We start from the raw sequence: 7,766 nt of genomic DNA, 5'->3' as shown, positions 1-7,766 counted from the left end.
TATATATGTGTGTGTATATATGTATATATTTTAGGATGTATTCCAATTCTTAAATGATGAATATTTTGTAAGATATACGATGAGAAAAATACTTTGTTTACACTGGTGTAAAAATAATCATATACTTTATGCGGCCGATACAGCTTATGACAAATTTTTTTTGCTCTTTCCTTCGATGCATCGTGAATTAATCGTCGTACACTATAACTACTAGTTAAATGAAAAATGTTTGTCACAGCAAGAAAATACATATCCAGGATTTAAAATAAAATCAAACCGATCAATTTTTTGCCATGCAATCTTCATTACAGTGTAAATACGGAAAAAAACTCAATTTATTAAAATCCGCGCGCAATTAAAATCCTATTCGCGCGGTCGTTAAACGCGCGATAATAGCCATTCGACATTGCGGCTACTGCTACCGGTTAACGATCGTTTCTTTCGATTTCGATTTTCGCGTTAATGACGGGGGGGAGGGGGTCGCGAGAGAATCGCGACAATGCGATTCGGTGCGGCCGATTGGGGTGGTCCGGACGGGGCCAAAGGTAGACCGGCGGACACATACGCATAGCGCACGGTCGGTTCGTCCACTCGTTCATTCGTTCATTCGTTCGTTCGTTCGTTCATTCGTTCGTCGTTCGTTCGTTCGTTCGTTCGCTCGTTCGTTCGTCGCTCCCGCAAACATACGTACATACGTACACGTATATTCGGGGCGATATCTCGGACGAGGCAAAATATTTACGAGAAAATTTCGCCGTGGGTGGCGCGGCTTCATGAATAATTTCGGTCCGCAGGAGACTCGTCAGCCGCGGGCTATGTGCTCGGGGCGCACGGTTCTAATTACGGCAACTGCAGAGCGCGCGTCTGCGCCCCCGGCCATCCCTCCAGCCGGTTTCCAACCTCCCTTTTCCTATCCCAGCACAATTTCCACAGAGCCCACATCCGTTCTGAAATGCTAGCAATCCTCCTCCCCCTGCGGCCCCTTGCCTCTCTCAATCTCTCCTCTCTCTCTCTCTGCTCTCTCTGTTTCTCTCTCTCTCTTTCTCTCTCTTTTTCGTTCGTCCTCCGCGTTCCACGCACTCCTTCCCCCGCTCTCTCTCTTTTGTAGCTCGAGGTGCACATCGACTATTACGTTGCAACCAATTTTTGAAAAGTTTCTGCGCTATGTATATATATATATATATACATACATACATATATGTGTGTGTATGTCTGTATTTATATACATGTTATTTTTTTTGCGCCTATACATTCGCGCGCTTACGGAGAAGCAAACAAAGTTTGTCACGTTAGACTGCCGAATTTGTGATTTACGCGAAGTACACAGAATTGGCGAGCGTTTATTATATCTTGTATGAGTTTTATAGGATTTCAATTAGAATTTTCTTTTTGCTATTGTATGTGAGCTGTACATAATTAAATTACGATTGTATAATACAACCGTGTTTTTACGATTTACCATTTGTATTATGCTGATTTCGGATGTGCAGAATTTCTTATCTTAATCTGACCATCAGTTAAGTTTGCTAAGTGGTACTAGATTTCGTCGTATAAACCGACTGTTGAATGCAATTGCACATTGACTCGCAATCGTCGCGTCGAGATCCCTAAGCCAGTGATGAAAGATGAAATCAGGAAGAAGCGTATACGATCGATACGAATATTGCATCACGCTCTCCATGTCGACCACTTAATTATAGAACTACAAATTCACGTCAGTCGTTTTCAATTGGTTACGTTTAATCATACAATTATATCGTGCTAAAGTCAAGTTTTTAAATTTTATTTATATTATATTTATACTCTGGATTTTTTACCTGTCTTTCGCGTATAATTACGTGTAGCCAATTATTTAATCAACTACTCATACATTTACTCATTTTATAGCTAATTGTGTCAAGATGAGAAGCACACTGACTCGTCAGTCATGAATTTTGAAGCAATACGAGTCTTGCAACTTGTAGCTCAATCTCGCATAAACGCACTTAAGAATTAAATATAATTTAGATGAGACATAATTTAGGAATACGTAATTATAAAAAATTTTAATTTTGGAATATAAAAATGGTAAAAGCGCCACTAAAGAATCTTTACGTAATGAATTTTTTTTCTATCATCATTTATATGAAATTTTTTTGTATGCTCTACGTTAGTTTTGAGGTCATAATTTATATTTTTGGCTAACACGTAATTTGTTTCGCTAAGGAATGTGGCAACTTTATGTAACTACCTCCACCCAGAGCCTCCTCCTTGCATCGCGTGTGATTATTTGCAATGCGAAGTGCATAATTGATCGTAACTATTGTTCGATGACGGCCGGAATGCGATGTGTGTGATTGAGCAATTGCATTGTCCCGTTGTGTTTCTACATATGCGTTTCTAAAGGCAGCGACACCCTCTCGAACGCGCGTCTGGCATAGATTAAACTTTCTTTACCCGCGGTGTCGTGAGATCAAATTGACTTTCTATCGACTTCACTTTAAGCTCAATCATATAAAATGCCCCACGGACGCGCGATTATTCGATATCCGCGGCTTCATATAGTATATTCTCTCGCGAAAAGGAAATTACTCTGCAATAAATAATTTAAAGACGACACAAGGCCGTTTAAGAGGTTTAAGGTTCGTAAGCCTCGGTTCTCAGAAAGAGAAGGAGGCTTCCTTGAGATGAAATTTCTAGCTATACTATAAACAAACAAGAAGATGCAACAACTCGCGACCTCAAAACATTGATGAATGTACAAAATAGATTAAACGAGATGACTGTGTCTCTATGTGCAGAATTATTATGCGGGACCGCTTGATTCTCAATCCGAGGAATGTCTGTTTCTATTACTAAAATCATCTGTACTTTCGTTAGACAGAACTTTCCGTACCGGAACGCTCTTGGCCGCGCCTCGCGGGTTACAAGCGACATAATTAACTACGTGAAAGTACACCATTTCCATACATGAATATCAGTTTGTCACGCGACGTTTCGAAGGTATCCTTGCGCGCGAGGGAACAAGCGAGAGAAATAGATTTTTCTAGACACTTTCCGTACCCCGGCAGTACTATGATAACATATAGTTTCTTTACCCGGAAGCCTACGATCCAGTGAAACAACGGCGACAGGTACAAACAAACCATCGTGCCGTTAAAAGTTTTTGAAGTGCGTAAAATTAGTCTTGTAACAAGTGAACGTTCTCCCGGAGCGAGACTTGACGTAACGGTAAATTGTCGTAAATGATCGAATAATTGAGACAAAGCTTTCTATATATAAATTCGCGTAGCGACAATTTATATTCCTCGAGGATGCTTGACGACGGACGTAAAGAGCAAAACGAGTACGTACGAGTTACGTCCTTGTCGATCTCACGATAATGATTTCCGAGATTTAATTATCGCGTCTAAGACTTTATATCTGCAGAAAGCAATCGTAGCTCTGGATGCCGATGCAATCATCGTCATTTGAATCGCGCTATTACGTTAATTCCGCAATCAACCTGTTCCCCGACGTTTCCGCATTCGCAATTTAGATTTCACGACGATTTGTTAATCGAGTTACTTTTAACACGTTTTACAATTTAACAATTTTCCTAACGCATTCGAAAATAGATCCCGTCGCGGAATGAGTTTTCACAAGCTTTACACGATGCAGGCTTGCTTACGTCATTCGCGTAAAAATCTACATCTACGGTGTGGCTCGAAACTCGCTATACTCCGCGTATCGTTTTAACGTATTTCATGATCGAGTTGAACAATTGTAAATCACTATGACTGACTCACCGTTTCTGGCACGTGGACTCCAGGTTGACGGTTATTCTCGTGTCCACGGCTACGAATTGGAGAAGCCTGGAGTCCCGTCGCGCTCGCGGAAACTTGTCACTGTCTATGGAGCACCCGGGCGGAATTCTCGTGAGTATCTCCAGCTCTCGTGTCACGCACTGGACCACGTGGGTTGCATTCACGTGTCTTCTCGATCGAGGGACAAAAGTGGCGCGAGCCACCACCGCGCACAACCGCGGCTTTCGTTAGACTGCGTACGCTCTCCGCCGTTTTGTCGATCCTCGCGCTCGTCTCTTCGCCACCACCACTATCCTCCGCTACCACCACCACCACCACCACCACCGCCGCCGCCGCCGCCGCCGCCACTATCCCACCACCACCACCATCGCTGCCACAGACACCGTCCGCCGGTCCTCCGCCACGCCACCAGCGACCATCGCCATCCATTGTCGTTATCCTCGTCCTTTCCGCCAAATCGCATCGACTCGTCTTTGTCCCACGAGCTCGCGGCGTTTCGGCAAGCGCCCCGAGCTTGTGACGATTCTCTCCATTCGGACCGCACTACCGGTACGCCGATTTCAACCCCTTCCGATCGTACATTTTGACCGTTTGTATAAGATATAGCGATTGTACGCGATATACGTTTATCATTTCTATTCCTCTACGGAAGGAAGTTTTGTTGTTTCGTAATATCGACTTTTAAATTCATTTTAAACGATTTACGATTCGCAATTAATCTTGCAAACAAAATTCTAAACATAATGTTAAATCATTAATTATTTTACATTGCTACATGTTTGTCCAATATAATCTACAAATCAGACACAATTATTTTTAATTATTTAATATTTTTGTATTAATATATGTATATTATAGATAACACATTGTTATATATATTTTATACAATCTAAATGAATATAAATTATAAGAAAAATTTCGATAAATATGACGTTAGTGACATATAATAAAAGTTTGCTCAAGCATCGAATCTTTTAACTATTATAAAGCCGCTAGATATTTACACTTATACTATTACGTAAGTACCAGAACAAGAATAGACAGATATATTTGATAAATCTCTTGACCACACACTATGACCTTTACAAACGACATCCACTCACGTTAGCTCTTAAAATAATATTGCCAATAATTTTTCTTTGGGTGATGAGAATTATCCTCGCCATAAAAGCGACAGTATAGTTCAATCTATTGTGTGTGTGAACACGGAAACACAATATAAAGATATCGTGTAATTAAGAATAGAAATAATCGCGTTCGATAAATATCTCTTTACTAAAATGAAAGTTACGAGATTTAATAAGAGAAATGCTCCGAAAGTACGTAGAGCGGTATTATTTACGAAAAATAATAATTTCCCACGTTAATATAAGAATCGTTTTTTAGCGAAGTAATTCGGCGCATCTGCGTCGTCGAATAATTGCATTTTCGACGTCGGGCAGGGATTTCGTCTTCGTAAAACTACAATCGGTACCTCGTCCATACGATTGGCCATCGGCCATCGAGAATAATGGAGCAGTTGGCGAGAGCCGATATAAGGGGAACCAAGCGCGCGGCTCGGGCCTCGGTCTCTGTCGTATTCGAGGTGCCCTGCGGCCAAAACGGCCACGGCCGACAACATCGTTCCAGAATGCCTCGGGCACTTCCAAACCCACCGGACGATGTTGCTCGCATACGTAAACGCCAACTTCGTCAGGGACAAAGTGACGCTCGTATATATGTTGATCCGGCCAACGGGGCGCGACGGGGGAAGAGCGACTTTGCCATTTCGAGACTCATTTTAACGTCCGCCTGGGTCGCGTTCGCGGCTGGTTCCTGTCGTTGGCCTTAGGCGTATTGCCCGCCGGGCAATTACGGGACGTTCCAAATCTTCTTCGACGGTTCCTCGCTTTTGGAAAATGCAACACGAACGCGTGTCTAGTTATTTTCTCTTTCTCTTATGTAGTATCTCGTATGATTTTGTGTGTGTGTGTGTGTGTGTGTTAAAAAAAAACTACTGTATATTATATCACACAGAAGGGAGAAGATTTATTAAACTAAATTAAATTTTAATAACAATTTTTTTGAATTAAATTTAAAATTGAATTTTTTCTAAATGAAAATGTCAAAGTACAAATGTCAAGTTTTCTCTGAGCAATGAGTGAAAATGTTAGGTAAAAATTTATTTATCTGTATTTCGGTAACCTGCAGTAATGGAAATGATATCAGGCAAAATTAAATTAAATATTAGACAATGTTAATATTTTTGATTTATTGACTTTGCTAAATACTCGATTGTGTGAAAAAAGAATGTATACAAGTGACGTACCAGCAAGATCTTTATATTATGATTGATAACATTATACGTTTCACGGTGTTGAGTGTGAGAAGACAGATGCTCAATTCACAAAGTAAGCACTGCCTAAACATGATGGATAGATGGACCGATCGATCTTCTGGAGTAACATATTCCGAAATGAATTTTAGCATGACAGGGAAAAGCAATCATTCATAATGCTGCATTTAACTTTCATTCTTTATCTTAGCTTGTATCCAGTTAGTTCGTGTCATTAGCTCCCATTCGTTCCTAATTAATTCCTGCAGCGTTTCGTCTTTTTCGGCCATGTATGTACTATCTTTCGTGTAGAGCAAAATTTCGTTGTCGTAACGCGATAAAATGCGTTTCATATCGCGGCAAATTAATTCCTGAAGAAAGAAATGGGAATGCGGAAACGCGTGCGCGCGAGGGGGGGAACCGTTCCAAGGTGATCATTGCGTTGCAATTAATTAGTCGATCGCCGGCAAGCGTGCAGTGCTTTCGTTTCGACTCGTTTAGCGGATACGTAATTTTGAGGCAGAAGATATCCCAACTGCGGGATGGGAAGTGAACAAGACGGAGGAAGGAAGGAGGTTGCGGAGGAGGACGACGAGGGGAAGATCGGGACAAGAGAAGGAGGACGGGCATAATGGTGGTCACATGCCCGCGGGCGCCTCGCGGAGGAGATGAGTAAGAAGGAGGCGGGAGAGACTGTGCGCGCTCTCCGGTCCAGAGAGAGAGGAAAATAATGCGATGTTTTTGTATCATACGATATACAGACTCTCTGCCGGCGTGGCGAAGACCGGTATACGCCCGGAGCATCCAGCGGGATGTAACGAGAAGAGTCCGAGTATTGCCCGTGGGTCCACATATTTTAGGGTGAAGCCTTCTCTCCCTCCCTCTCCTCCACCGCCCTTGCTCTTCTTCGCCCTCTGGTTTGAACCTACGTGTCTCTGAAACGGGTCGTGCCGTGCCGAAGGCGAGAGTTTCGCGCTCCTCCACCTATCCGCGCGCGTCCAGCTCTTATTCAGCCTCCCTCCCTTCCTCCCTTTCCTCCCCCCCGGCCTGGCTTGCTTTTCGTTGTTCTTCTATATCTTTTATTCTCCCGTATATAGACGACGGTTTTTACAAATTGCCGCGCAGATTCTGCAACTGCGTATAAAGCGTATAATCTTAGAATCAGAAGATTCTCTCTATATCACGGATTCTGTGACAAGCTCTGTCAGATTTGCTTAGTACAAGAGGAAGAGAGGAGATTCCATTATTCACAGATTAAATTTCTGGTAATGTATATATAATTAGTAAGATAAAGTTAATTGAAGAAGTGAGATTTTTTTGTCTATTTTGAGATTTGACTCGAGGGAATAGTATAATTTAAAAAGAAAATTAGAAAAATCTCACAATCGGCAGTGTAACAAGCGAGGGGACTTTGCGATCGATACGTTTAAACGCGACAACTCCGCCTCTCGCTCAAATCAATTTCCGTAAACCTCTTACGCGTGACCCGCCAATCAGTCCGGGATCGAAGTGGATTTCTCTCTCCTTCCCTTTTGTCCTCGCGGGCCATGCATCGTTCTGCATGCGCAAAGTACACGTACACGACGGCCGTAGGTTGCGCTCTAAAGTGGGGGAGGTAGCCTGAGTGGTCTTTCTCTCCGATGGTTACGTGACCTCTGGTGGGTGTA

General features: G+C 42.4%; 1 protein-coding gene across 1 annotated transcript in view; it reads right to left on the bottom strand.

Annotated features, from left to right (window-relative positions):
* The window catches only part of LOC105452622 (BTB/POZ domain-containing protein KCTD1), a 24,802-nt gene extending 20,790 nt beyond the window's left edge, over positions 1-4,012 (bottom strand). Inside the window, exon 1 of the mRNA XM_011693897.1 lies at positions 3,768-4,012. The gene's annotated coding sequence lies outside the window, so the exon portion shown is untranslated. The remainder of the gene's footprint in view (positions 1-3,767) is intronic.
* Between the last annotated feature and the right edge of the window lie 3,754 nt (positions 4,013-7,766).

The sequence above is a fragment of the Wasmannia auropunctata genome, unplaced genomic scaffold (assembly GCF_000956235.1).
Source record: "Wasmannia auropunctata unplaced genomic scaffold, wasmannia.A_1.0 LD336027.1, whole genome shotgun sequence".
NCBI classification, from domain to species: Eukaryota; Metazoa; Arthropoda; class Insecta; order Hymenoptera; family Formicidae; genus Wasmannia; species Wasmannia auropunctata.
This window is presented reverse-complemented; position numbering and strand designations above follow the sequence as displayed.